Source organism: Caretta caretta, chromosome 3 (genome assembly GCF_965140235.1).
Source record: "Caretta caretta isolate rCarCar2 chromosome 3, rCarCar1.hap1, whole genome shotgun sequence".
In the NCBI taxonomy this organism is placed as follows: Eukaryota; Metazoa; Chordata; order Testudines; family Cheloniidae; genus Caretta; species Caretta caretta.
Genome location: NC_134208.1, coordinates 128559401 through 128574356, shown reverse-complemented (window position 1 = coordinate 128574356; position 14956 = coordinate 128559401).

Below are 14956 nucleotides of genomic sequence, written 5' to 3'. Positions count from 1 at the left end.
TTCATCTCAGGCTTTTGTTTGTCCTTCAAAGATGGAAATAGGAAAAAAAGACTTGAAGGCTTCTTGGTTAAGTAGAATTCTTAACTGGGTATTTATCCATTGGCACAAAGCCGGATAAGGTTGACTTCCTTGTAAGGTGAATGTGAAGAATTCACATATTTTTGTGGGGAAGCGGGGAATGTGTTGTAGACATTCAGCAAATTTCGAAGGACCAAACCACAGCTATTTCTCTCAATTCATTAGCGCTTTCTTAAGCGCCCCTTCCCCCCCCCACACACACACACATTGCGTCATTCTTATCTTTTGGTGTAAGAGCGCTCCATGGTCTAGGTCCAACTCCAGTACAAACTGTCTCTTGTGCACTCAAGCCTCTCTCTGTTCATTAACAGTTTCCTTGTTCCAGTGGAATTTGGGATGGAAACAAATCTCTCAAGTAGCTCAGGCAAGTCCCATGAAGAGTTCTGAGTATCAGGACAGAGACCCTGAATTGGACTCTGTATTCAGTATAGGTCAGTGCAGAGAGTGGAGCAGCAGACTGACACACTCACAGTTGCTTAGCAAACAGATTGCTGTATTCTACACTAGTACAATAGAACCTCACTTACGCACATCTCAGGAATGGAGGTTGTTTGTAACTCTGAAATGTTTGTAATTCTATACAAAACATTATTGTTCTTTCAAAAGTTTACAACTGAACATTGACTTAATACAGCTTTGACACTTTACTATGCAGAAGAAAAATGCTACTTTCCCTTTATTTTTTAGTATTTTACATTTAACACAGTAGTATATTTGGTTTTTTGGGATTTTTTGGCTTCTGCTGCTGCCTGATTGCATATATCTGGTTCCAAATGAGGTGTGTGGCTGACGGGTCATTTCATAACTCTGGTGTTCGTAACTCTGAGGTTCTACTGTAGAGCTTTTTCAGGGCCCATGTCTTCATTCCTAGATGTGAGTTTCAGAAATTGAGCCTGACTGTCTCAAATGTGTGGATTGTTATGGCCAGATCTGTGTCTGATAGGAGAAGGCTATTTTCAGCATTGTGGTTCTAATTTAGAAAAGACTAGCTCATTCCAAAATAGCAGGTCACATGTGCCAATACATCTTGTCCCTTCATCTACCCATTTCAGGCAAGTACTCATGCCAAAGCCAGGCCTGGGTCTAGCAGCATTGACAGAGCAGTGAATAGAGACGAAAATGAGCAATCAAAAAATATAAACCTTCAAGGTGCCCTTCCCACCCCTGCTGAGAATTAAGAAATCTCGGAAAGCGCATCATACAGACTAAGGGCCAGATTTTGTAGGAGCTCATCTTGCAACATGACTTTCTAAAGGAGTTGGGCACCTAACTCCTGAACATCCTAACATCGGTGCCTAAATGGGAGCTGAGCACGTTTGAAAATCCAGCCCTAAAATCTTCCGAAGGCTTCTGATGCTGTGCATGCTCTGTTTCCATTGCAGAGTGTAGGTGAAGGGCTGCCCGGGTGTGATGTGCAGCTCTGTTCTGTGATAAACTGGTGATTTAGCCACTAGAACAACAAACAGGTGTAGCTAGACTGTGCCAGGCTGGGAATTAATCCCATCACTCCAATAATATCATAATCCCAGGCAGGAGAGATTGAAAGCTTGGTAATTACAACTGAATCCCTAGACTGATTTACCGCTGAGGTAACAACATCTCACTCTCACTCCATTATTTTTATGACCTGTCTAGACCAAGATTTACATTATTTTTAAAAATGGAAAAATAATTCTGTGATGTAGGAAAGGCTTTGATTGCATTTATATTGGCATGAGTGGTTGAACAGATTACTTATTACAAGATGACATGGGAATGGCAGGTGAAAGGTTTATTATGATGACACTCAAATACATCTGTCAGGATTAATGCATTTAATGGTATTTATTTACTTCACTTTTTTCATATTCTGGTTTTGACAGTGGGGACCTTCCATCTGGTTAAAAATGAGGATGTAGCACGCTGGACACTTAACCAGACTCATTAAAGTCATGAAAAGTGCCATAACTCCCTGCTCCAACCCCTATTATTAGTGTCATGGTGCCAATTAGAGATGCGTGAATATTTGGTATTTTGTGTATTGTGTCCTCTCTGACTGCCGCCTCTCTGGAACATCAGCCCGAATCTTTTCAGTCTCATTTGATGTGGAAATGTTTCCATGCCTCCAACCATTCTCAGCCTCTATCTCTCTCTATTGCCAAATAACTCTTTAGATGGTGCTTTTGTGAAGCCATGGAGATGGGGAATCCTGAAACTCACTATCTTTCCTTCACCTTTTTCCACTTAGAGTTAGCATTCATTCAACATTCCACTCACCTTTATTCTTTGTTCTGGTTGATCTCACCAGCTTAGCTGTTTGAGACCACCTTAAGATCACAGCAAGAGCCTCAAGAGCAGCAAGCACCTTGACATCAGGGCTGTAACCAGGGCAGGGCAAGCAGGGCACAAAGCCGTGGGGATGGAAAAATGAAGGGGAAAAATGGTAGGGGGTGCAAATATACTTGCTTGCCCCAAGCACAAAAATGCCCTCTTTACGGCTCTGCTTGCCATGCTTCATCCTAGCCATTTTGTGACCCCATCCAGCCAAGACAAAACAAGACAAACGTAGGGTAGCAAATGAGAGAAATTTGTAGCTTCTCGATTGGGACTTACAAGTTAATGGAGGCGAAAAGAAGTCCCAATAAAGTAGCCGTAGCAAATCTGAAATTCCCATTCAAAGGTCAAGGATACCATTAAATCTAAATAGGGAGAAATTGCTTTCCAGCATTTTGTCTGTCTAAAGAAACTTTCCCTGATTAGCTGGATTCAATTATGGTGCCTAGGACTGTAGCAGATCTCAAGAGCCTATTTAACAGCACTATTTGGTCTTTCTAGAAAGATTCCCTTCATTACTTTGCTCATTTTTAGCCAGTTATTTTTAAATAATTCACATATACCTTAAACGTCACCAACTTCTAGCATGACTTTAACATGAACTATTAACAGCTGTGACCAGCAAAACCTTCCCAGGAAATACTGTCATTTATATTATAAGCATTATAATTACCTTGTTACATTGTGGATGTTTATCACATTTTCTCATTACTATCTGTGTGACATGGAGTCAAAGTCTAAAATAAAGACTCCGTACCCAAAATCTCATTTCCATGAGATAAGGACAAAATATTGCTGATGTGACAGTTCTGCACGACAAGGTGAGACACCATGAGACACAACCACTACCAGATGTCACCAACTCTGTCACATGTTGAATGATGAGCAAATAAAATTGTGGAAGTTCCCTGCACACACCAAAATAAAAGCTCATAGAGTCAAAGATTTTTTTTCAATCCAGAACGGACCATTGTGATCATCTAGTTGACCACCTGGTTATCACAGGCTATATGATTTTACCCAGTGATTCTTGCATCTAGTCCAATAATTGTGGTTGAAATAGAGCATATATTTGAGAGAGAGATCTAGTCTCAAGCTGAGGATTTCAAGTAACGGTGAATCCACTACTTCCCTTTGCCAAGTTGTTCCAGGGGATAATTGCCCTAAGTGTTAATGTGCACTTTATTTCCAGTCTGAATTTGCCTACCTTCAACTTCCAAGTGCATGGTGTCTCACTACTGCTCACTATTCTGCAGAGAAAAATTCAAATGCTAGTGCACGATGCACCATGCTGCTCTTCTTTTTTCAGGAAAAGAACTCCACACTGCACCCCAGTGTTATGGTATTTTAGTCACACAGGAACACAAGACCGTCATGTTAGTGTGTATCCGAATTAAAGGCAGGTGATAAAATTCACTCCTGTGCTGAGGGCCAGCACAAGTCCTGAGCACTGATTACATCCCTGGCAAGCCCTATTTTGAGGGCTTCTCTGGGATTTCAGTAGTGCATAGACTTTGTACTGACCTTCTGCACAGGGCTGAATTTAATCCATAAAGCATCTGTTCCTGCAAAGTGCAGAGCTCCTCTTGTGAGATGCTGCGTGTCCTCAATTCCCATTTACTTCAATCAAAGAGAATTGGCAACAAAGTGCATTCTCTTATTAAGGACGTGCAGAGAGATGAGGAGACTTGTTGAGTCCACCAGTGAGATCTTCTGAAAGGTATGAGCAGCCTGAGGGTGAGGAGACTGGGGAGGGACAGGCTGCACCAATAAAACTCGCAGGGAGTGGCTGACTTGAACTAACAAAACCCTTTCCCATGCACATGCCTAATACTTAAAACAATAAAAGCATCTTTGGGGACTACTGAGGCATGGGAAAGCCAAACAAAATCTGTTCTGGATTTAGTTTAGTCCGCAACACAAAATTTCAGAACCCCCTGCTCCATTAATTTGGGGCTTAGCTGTTACAGAACTCCAGAGACCATGACAATGGGGTGTGGGTGACTGGCTGTGGAATGCTCCCAGGAACAGTAGATTTGTTATAACTGATTGACTGTTATTTCTCCTGGAAATCCTGGGATTCTCCTGATTATACAGACCCTGCACAGGCCCTGAGCCCACTGCACAGAGCACTAAAGATGCCCTTTCAGTAAAGGCAACTGCATAATTGCTTTGTGATAGCTTAAATTGGACTCTCTGGTCAGTTTTCAGAGTAACAGCCGTGTTAGTCTGTATTCGCAAAAAGAAAAGGAGTACTTGTGGCACCTTAGAGACTAACCAATTTATTTGAGCATGAGCTTTCGTGAGCTACAGCTCACTTCATCGGATTGAAGTGAGCTGTAGCTCACGAAAGCTCATGCTCAAATAAATTGGTTAGTCTCTAAGGTGCCACAAGTACTCCTTTTCTCTGGTCAGTGGAGAGCTAGAGCAGAGAGTGCAGCCCAGGAGTGATGTGTTCACGATGAGTCCAGTGTTGCTAAGCAGATAGGCATTTTGTGCGAGCGGGAGCTTTTTCAGGGTGTGTGGCTTCATTTTGAAATACGAATTGCACTAATGGAGCCTAGGTGTCACAAATGCATGGCTCACTGAGGTCAGCTCTGTTCCTGGATGGGGAACAGAGCAGGGGGTTCAATCTTCTGGCCAGCTGCAAGTGGGAATGGTGCTTTTTTCAGCAGGGGCTACCTGGGTATCCAAAAGCATTGTGTTGCCCAGAAAGTCCTCAAGGCTGCAAACTAATTTAACAATAACTAGGTAGATGTCCTCAACAGAAAGGGTTATTACACGGAAGATGTGTTCAAGTTCTTCAAAGCATTTCCCTATTCCTATAGCTCACCTCTGTCTTGCCCAGGATCAGCTTTAACCAGCTGCTCTTCATCCAGGTACTGATGTCTGCTAGGCCAAGAGCTTCTCAGCCCATACCTGTGACTCTGGCTCCGTTTCTGGGCCTGAGTTAACCTCAAAATGTAGCAGTTAATTTAGCGCTGCTGGAAGACACTACATATAGATAGACAAGCCTCAGAGGAGCAAGCCCTCACTTTGTCCACAAAATAGGTACAGCATAGGCAGCAAACAATGCAAGTTTTACCCTGCCAGCCCTAACTTAGAAGAAATACCTGTAGGAAGGATAATTCAGTCAGGTCCATTTAATCCTTAGCCTTTCTCCTGAGGCTGCTAACAAGGATGTCAATTTTTGGTGTGGAATCGTAGGCCATCAAACAGCCATTAAATGATAATCTTATAGCAGGTATCACCAAGTAGTGCTGTTATACTGAGTCCTCCAAGTTTTTTTTCCTGAGTGCAAGCAAGTTTTGACTCTTGGAAAGACACGCTGCGGGGTTGCTTTGTATTACGCAAGTGCGTGTGAAGAGGTAGCTTTAGGATAAAGGAAGCTGAGCAAGCAGTAGGAGAGTTTGCTTTCTGACTCGAATCAGAGCCCAAGACCATTAATTCTTGAGACACAGTTGCATACTAGGTAATGGACACTAGTAGTGAGATGAGATTCTTGGAAGAAGGGTTTGCCCTGCATGCTGTTTGAGCATATCATTTCTGGACTGGTGTATATGTAGGAATAAAGCACGTTACACTTGGGATCACTGATTTCTCCTCTACTGGGAAGCCAACCTGCATGGTCCTGAACACCTGCTACTGCTCAGCACAGAGGCAACACTGATGTGAGAGCAGGACACTGATGTCAGAGAAAGAGGCAATGCTAACTCTTCTCAATCACCATCAACCTGGGCTGGTTTCAAAACAAGGAACTGGAGATGAAAGGTGCTAAGTCTTCTTATCAATCTTCAAAGTCATCCAGTGCCCCAAGAAGAGCCTTATTCTCACTAAGTAAGGCTCTGTCCATGTGGATTAAACACTTTTGGCAAAGCAGATTTTAAACATGGTTTTAAAATTACTCCAGCTAACAAAGTTTAAAGAGCCCCAAAACAGCCATCAACCTGTCAGCTTGAAACTGAGTCAGTTTAAAACATAGGAGTTAAAAATAGCATCAGGTATTACATCATCATCTACTCCCAAGTCCTCCTGCTACTGCTGGTGATTTCATAGTCGTATGTTTTATATTTTTAAATGTTGTTCTCTCCCCTGTTGGTTCGTGAAAGACAAACACAAAGGACTGGGGAATCCAACTGTATGGGGGGAAAGCAATGAAACTGATTATACACAAAGTGCTGTCAGGTGCACAAAGAAAATTGAGGAAATAGAAAAAATATCTCTAATCTCTTTCATTAAAAGAATTTTAGGTGCCATATGTAATAATAAAGTGCAGATAGAAGTATGATTTTGCAATTGATGGCATCCTTTTAAACAGTTTGCCTGGCCAGTGTGGACAAGGCATTAACCGTTTAAAAACTGTTTTAAAAACAAAAGCCATGTTCTGGACTAGCAGTGGGCAGGGACCTGAGGCCAAATTCACCCCCAGTGTATATGTTAATTCTGTTCAAAGCAATTATTAAACCAGGGATGAATTTGTCCTCTAGGGGACTAGCAGTTTGCTATGGAGCCCTCTCCCTAGATCACTGGTTTGAAACAATTGAGTTGTTGCCATCTGTCAGCTGTCTGCCATTGGTCAATCTAGTGCCCCCTAGGTGGGGGGGGAATACATGGAACCTGATTGGAAATTGCCCTGCGGCCCCTTTGTGCTGGTAGCCTGTGACACTTTCACAGGGCGCCCAGAACCATAAGCCACTATGTTATCCCTGTGCCTCAGCAAGAGAGAATTTTGCTGGAGCTTAAACTGTGTGTAAGCTCCCTGCTGCACCAGTCTGTCCTCCTCACCAGCAAACTCCTTGAGACTCTGCCAGCATAAACCTTGCTTTGCAGGTAACATTCAGTGAACCCCAGTTCCCAAACCCTCTGGAAGAGCATTTCTCTGCGGTATCCAGCCTCTCTCACTGGCCACTTGCCACCAAATCCACTGCCTCCGAAGAGAGAGTGCACAAACCAGCCTGTCAGTTTAGCTGAGGACCCATACTTGAATACAAGCACCGAGACGCTTTTCTGGGAAAACCAAAAATAGGTTTATTAATAAAGAACAGAGATTTAAGGGATAGTAAGTAAGGATAATAAAAACAGAAAATGGTTACAAATAAAACACGCTTTCTAGTGTCTTAAAACTTTACAGATTACAAACCTGGTCTCAGGCAATTTCTCACTTGCAGCCAGTTCTCAGTGTGTTCAGCCCACATAACTGGGACCCCATGAGCAGGAGGACCCCAAAGCATGGGTTCCAGCCTGAGCCCAAATATCTGCACTGCAATTTGCAGCCCGAACCCCACAAGCCCAAGTCAGGTGAGCTGGGCCAGCCGTGGGTCTTTTATTCTAGTGTAGACGTACCCTTTGTCCCTTAAATGATGCATAACCACAATGTCTTTTACCTCTCTTCTAACAGTTCAGAAAACCTTTGAAAAGTAACCCTAAACAAAATTCTTCTTCCCTGCTGCTTGTTCCTCAGAGTGCAGGTGCCTTGTCCCCTTTTCAGTCTCTTGTTAATTGGCTCTTTCTCTTGGTTTGATTATTTTGTTTATCTTAAATGCAACTTTATTTTCATTGTCTCTTGTTTACAAAGTTTGATGCGAGCAGACTGGCAAATCCAAATTTCTTTGTCTAGGGCAAGCCTGTGTATCTACTCAGATTGCTTGGTCTGAACATATTTTAGGAATGCATTTCCAGCCCACATACATAACTCTTTACCGGCATGGCTACACTGGAAACTTCAAAGCGCTGTCTCTGGAGTGCTCCCACAGCAGCGCTTTGAAGTGCGAGTGTGGTCACGTGCGAGTGCTGGGAGAGAGCTCTCCCAGCACTCCTGGTAATCCACCTCCACCAGGGGATTAGCTCCGAGCACTGGGAGCCTGTTTACACGAGCGCTTTAAAGCACTCAGACTTGCTGCGCTCAGGGGCGTGATTTTTCACACCCCTGAGCCAGCAACTTAGAGCGCTATAAAATGTAAGTGTAGACAAGCCCATAGTACATACATCACACCATAATATTAATGACTAGAAGGTCACCAGTTTTCACTGGATACCTTACAAGATACTTGTTGGATAAATATTATGATGACTGAGTATCAGGTGTAGAGAGTTTTTCAGGTCTGGTAACTCTTGTATTTCCAGAACAATTACCCCTTTGCCATTTACCATTGAGAGGCTCTTTGGGTCACACAGCCCCACACCAGCTATTTGGCCCCTCCCAGTGAATTCCCCTTATGTAAGGGGCTCTGCAGCATAGCACATAGCCATCTGTGGCAGCTCTGTGTGCCCTTCTCCCCTGCAGTGGGAACCTGCTGCAGGGGCTTCCCAGTGTGGATGGCTGGACACTGGTAACAGCATACTGGGAGGCACTCCTATGTCCTGGTCATTCTGCATCATCTCAATGCCCCAATGCCGTGGCCGGCAGCTTCTGAAAAGGGGACATGCAAGCTGTTCCTCTTGGTCCCTGCATTCCCCCTTAACAGCTAAATTTGATCCACACTGTCACAGTGTACTTAAATGGTATTAGCATGAACAATACTAAAACTGGTGTTGCTAACACATCCAATAAATGGGGGCCCACACGTTGCTAATGTTTTTCATTGGTCAACATGTGCTACAGAGATCTTGAATTCTTTTTTTTTTTTTTTTTTGGTAAAGTATTTCCTTAATTTTTTTTTAATAATCAGAGATGTACCATTTTTGCTTGGACCTGAAGCAAAAATCACCCAGCAGAACGAACACACACACACACTATTATATGTTGTAATTGTAGGCTGTCTGCATTGCCATTTTATCTTCTTCATCTTTCCCCTTCCTCCCCTGCCCCTCCAAAAGGGCTTGTGGTTGTATCCAGAAATACCATCTTGTTGCAGTAAGCAGACTGTCTTACAGTGAATAGGGGCTTTGTAGGCAGGAGTGTAATGTTGTGGTGTTATTCTTTGGAGTGGTGAGCTGCCAATACTGGGGGGGGAAGAGGCCATTGTTTCATGATGTTAAGTCAGTTGGTGCCCCACTCATCCCAGGTGCTAACCTTCTAACCTGCCAGTCTGGCTAAGGCTGAACATATTGTCCTGAAGAACTGTATAAAATTACCTGTGAGATATTTGACACTTAGCCAGTTCATTTCCTAAGGTATTGAAAATTAAATCTCCAATAGAAAATTTCTTTTTTATTTGTTTTTATTGGCAACAACACCCCAAAATCTTAATTTCCCTCTCCCCACTTAAAGGTCTGGAGCATTTCAGTTTCAGAGTAGGGATTATGCATTGTGTGTTGTTTTGTAGAAAGTAGGGTTTTTTTCTGTCTCATAAAGTATGCAAGAATTTTCCCATGGTCTGCTCCTGGCCAGTTTCTAACAGCATGCTTTGCACATTAGCAGCTGATGCTGGAATGTGGCGTTCCCCTGGCAACTATTAACCCCCCATTGAGCACAGCCAACCTCTTTCCATTGTATGGGGTTTGACTGAAAGGTGCTTTGTTGGATGATGTAATGTGAGGTATGCAAACTAAGTGAGGAGCTCAAATGGCACTTGGAATCTGTTCACTGACTTCAAGGGAAGGGCTGTGTGACTCGCACCAGTGCTGTCTAGCATGGTAAGGCTGCATCTTTACCATCATATGCCAAGAGCTTTCCCACCAGTGCAGCTCCACTTGGAGAAGAAATGGCAGGAGCATTAATGTAGACAGGACTCAGGTGTCTTTATCACTATGTCATCTAACCCTGCTCAGAGCAGTATCCATAATGTGGCATTTGGGGTGCAATTACATTTTGGTAGATTTTTTTTCTGAATACTTCTTAGTCTTTGTGGCCAACCATAGGAATGTAGGAACAGCCATGCTGGAAGAGAGAGCAGCGGTCCATTTAGACCAATATCCTAGCAATGGTGAATGCGTCAAGCCAAAGGCTTAACCACCTCCTTCCATAAATCACCTAACTGCAACTCTGCATCCTAAGCGGGGCTTCTTCTTAGAGGTGTTGGTTTCAGAAAGCCAAGCCATGATGCAGACTTTGGTGCTGCATTAATATTAAAAAAGAAAAGGAGTACTTGTGGCACCTTAGAGACTAACAAATTTATTTCAGCATAAGCTTTCGTGAACTACAGCTTATGCTCAAATAAATTTGTTAGTCTCTAAGGTGCCACAAGTACTCCTTTTCTTTTTGCGTATACAGACTAACACGGCTGCTACTCTGAAACCTGTCATTAATATTAAAATACTCTTCACTCTTCCTTGATTTTTGCAAAGACCTGTAGATAATGATTCCCACAAGGAGTATTGGAGTGTTGCCATCAATTTCAAAGAGAGAGAGAGAGAGTGTGTGTGTGTGTGTGTGTGTGTGTGTAAATTTGGTTTCCAACCTGTGTTTTATATAAAATGCTGATATAAAACCTGTCTGGATATTAAGCAGACTAGTCAATTCCTTAACAATACCTTGGGATTACTGCAACTGTGAATATTAGACCCAGCACTATAAAATTAAAATAACAAATACAATTCCCACATGCTAAATGTCCAGCTTCACTGAGAAATTGTCTAATTTGTAATCTTAGTCTTCTTTGTTTATTTGGATGGCATGGAAAGGGGAGGTGATTTTGAAGGAAATATGGGTGATCTTAACAATCACTGGAATACCTTGTTGGGGCAATAAAAACACTTTATCTCTCTAGCTTACTTGATAGAAGCACAGAACTAGAAGTCAGGACTGAGATCCAAGAACTCCCAAGTTCTATTCCCATTTTTGAAATAGTGTGTGGCCAAAATAATAACATTTTGCACTTATACATTATGGGCCAGATTTTCAAAGTTATTTAGGTGCTTTAAGATGCAGATAGGAGCCTGACTCCCAGTGATTTCAATGGGAGTTAGGCACTTTTCAAAATCCCACTAAGTGCCAATCTACATCTTTAGGCATTTCCCCACTGTATTTTCCACTACATGCATCCGATGAAGTGAGCTGTAGCTCATGAAAGCTTATGCTCAAATAAATTTGTTAGTCTCTAAGGTGCCAAAAGTACTCCTTTAAATCCTTTTGAAAATCTAGCCCCATGTGACCTTTCATTCAGTGATCTCAAATATTACTTATAAACCATAGCCTCTTTGTGAAGCAGACAAGTATAATTGTCCCAATTTTACAGAATGGAAAATTGATGTTCAAAAAGTTCTGTGACTTGTCCCGGTCACAAGTGAGTTAGTGGCAAAACTGGGAGTAGAATCTGAGGGGAAATCTCAACTCCACTGATGCCAATGGCAAAACTCACATTGACTTCCATGGAGCCAGGAATTCACCCCAGGTCTCCTCAATCACATTCCATGATGCAAATGTGGTGTTCAAGTTGATGGCATACCGCTGAGAGGGGAAGAAAACTTTAATCTAATATTCTTTTTTAAAAAAACACAAGTGTTTGGAAGCCAGAAAATTCAGTTAAATTAACGTTAAAGCTACACTTAAAAAAAAAATGGCACTAGAAAGTTAGTCATATCCCCATCTCAGCATAAGACTTTTACAGCAGGATTACAGAATCCTCTGAAAATGACACCAGAAAGTCCCTGACATGCTCTTAGGGCCTGATCCTGTTCTCACTGAGGTCATGCAGAGCTCCCATTAACTTCAATGGGAACAGCTTAAACCTTCTATCAGCGCGAATGGAGGCCCTATAATATCAATAAGTGTCATGTACATTCGTTGTTTAGCTCTAAAAATGATTCCAGGGTTAAATATGCAAGTATCATTCAGATGCGTGCCACTTTTAGCAAACCCATCACTTGCGTGCTAGATGCCTCTCTTTTCCTCCTCCCTATTGCTGAACATGCTAATCCTGCACAGCAACCAAGCATCATTATTGCAGCCTTGTCCAAAAAGTATGCAGAGATATTAGTGTAATTGAAAAAGGTATTGAAGACCTAAAGCCTGTTGGTGGAGTTGAATGGCTTTGGGGTTTGCAGCTTTTTGTTCTAAAAGGATAGAAGCAGAGGTACCAACCAATCTGGGGGGCAGATTGCTGCTGAAAGAGCCTTGATGTGATTCTGCTTGTAAAATTGGTGGTTGTAAAAAGCAGATGACAGACATCCCACATTAAAAAAAATATATTAATAAAAATTATGCACTTCTAAAATTATGAGCACTGGTGAGTATGGATATAAACAAATGGGATTTTTTAGAGATACAGTTGTTCTACCTCTCTTTTGGTAAAAGTACTTGGGAATTACAGAACTTTTCCTATCCAAAGTGCTTTACAAACATTAATACTGCCAGCACTCCAGTGAGAGGGAAATGAGTGTTATTTTCATTTGCTTTTTACAAATGGGGAAAATTGAGGTGGAGAGGTTTGCTCAAATTCACAGTGCAAGTGTCAAAGGCAGGATTTGAACTCAGGAGTGCTTGGTTTCTACTTCCAATCTTGTTCTCAAATTCTCACTCTTTCTTCTGAGGCCTCAAACTACACCATCATAAGAAACAGATGGACTTACCACAATAAGTATCTCAGTCTGTCCCAGTTGTCATACCCAGCAATCAAGCAGCATGGGCTGGTAAGAAGACTGGAAGCCATAGTGGCCACATACCCATCCATGTGCTTTCATGTGCCTGTAGCCTTTATAGGGTTCTAGATACTTTGATCCAACTGTAAGCTTTCTATAGCAGTTCCTATGAAATGGCATTTTTAAATAAGTGTTCCTTTTTAAAAAAAAATGCTATTCATCCAGTTTAAAACCCACATTTATGTAACAAAATATATATTTCATATCATTTTATTTATTTTTTGTTGTTGATTCCAAGTGTTTAACATCTATTTCATAGAATCATAGAATATCAGGGTTGGAAGGGACCTCAGGAAGTCATCCAGTCCAACCCCCTGCTCAAAGCAGGACTAATCCCCAACTTTTGCCCCAGATCCCCAAATGGCCCCCTCAAGGACTGAACTCACAACCCTGGGTCTAGCAGGCCAATGCTCAAACCACTGAGCTATCCCTCCCCATCTTTGATACCCTCATGGGACAGTGTTTGGTGCACTCCAAAATCATAATATGTTGACTCAGTCTACTGCATGATATGATAAGCTACTCAGTATTTATTCGTAAAAACAACATTTAAATTAGGGGGAAAAAACACCTGAGATCAGGGGGGAAATCACAAACGGTGCTTTTGATGGTAGTCTTAGCAAAAAGGCCAAATATTGAAAGGGCCAAGGGAGACTGATCCCTTGATACTAAATGGATGACTTTATTTAAACCAGCCTCTTTCATAAGTATTAAAGGCCTAATCCATAGTCCATTGTCGTTATGGAAAGACTCCCCATTTTAAAGACTCAGGTCCTGAACTTATGTGACAGATATAAAGATCAGAAAAATTCCAAAAATCCTTTTTTAGAAAATTTATTTTTTGTTTCCATGCTTTTAAATAATTGAGAAATTACACCCCTGCCCTTAATGGATCTATTTGAAATGTTCATATATATTAGATGGACACATTTATGTGTTGCACACTTGCTTCCTAAAATGAATTAAACCTGCCAAGGAGTCCGTTGTACGCACCATAGTTGTAGCCGTGTCGGACCCACCTTTTTATGTTATCACTTTGACGGCTGCTCTGGATTTGTGCTGTTAATTAAATTACACATGATTTCCTACAGGTGGTGCTACAGTCAAACTGCAATCCGAGTGTAGGCAACAGAAAGCAAGGCAATGTAACTGATCTTTAATAAAGAAAAACGATTGCTGCCTTAAAGCATAATATTTTTGACAGGCTGGTCTAAATTCTTCTCGGGGTCACAGAGTTAATCACACAGTGGTCACAGGCCCCCTTAGTGCTAAGCGTGAACAATACGGTTAACATTTTCAAGAGAGAGTTAAATTTCGTTGTCATTCCTATCCTACATCTCTCTGCTTTCATAACTCACCATCTGGAGCTGATAAACTCTCTTATCTATGGCTGGCCTCTTTTTCAGTTGTTATAAATATATCCCACAAAGACTGACCAACCACCAGAATATAGTGACTATTAAACCTGCATTAAACGCAGAGCTTCCCAAAGGCTAATACCTTTTAGATATAAGTCTGACTGCAAAACACAAGAATGTGTGACACCATGAAGAACCTTAAATAAGAATGACATTCTGTGGAGTCATCCCCACAGCCAGCACTGCTGTCATTCCCAAGGCTGGCCAACAACATTTTGGCACATGAGGCGGGGAGCTCAAATGACGCCCCCATGTTCCCTCGCTTTGGCCAAAACTTTGAAAGGTCTCAATTCTGCCTTCTTCCTGTTCTACTCCTCTCATGGTACTGCTCTGCTACCTACCCCAATAAAGGAAAACTAACAACTTAAAATGCCTTGTTCAAAAATTTTAAGTCACACTTAACTTTCAAACGCCTGAACAGCAAATGTAACTTTTCTTGGCTTCATAGTAAACACTGGCATTTTTATCTGTTTGAATAATCAAAGTGGTGCTTTCCGTGCCTTCTTGGTTGCAAAGATTTGAACTGCTTCCTGATGAAGGTCCACAGTTTGGGCCAGCTCATGCTCTATTGAGATGGTTGCAAGGCCAACCAGCCTCTCCTGTGTCATTGTGGAGCATAGATGTGTTTA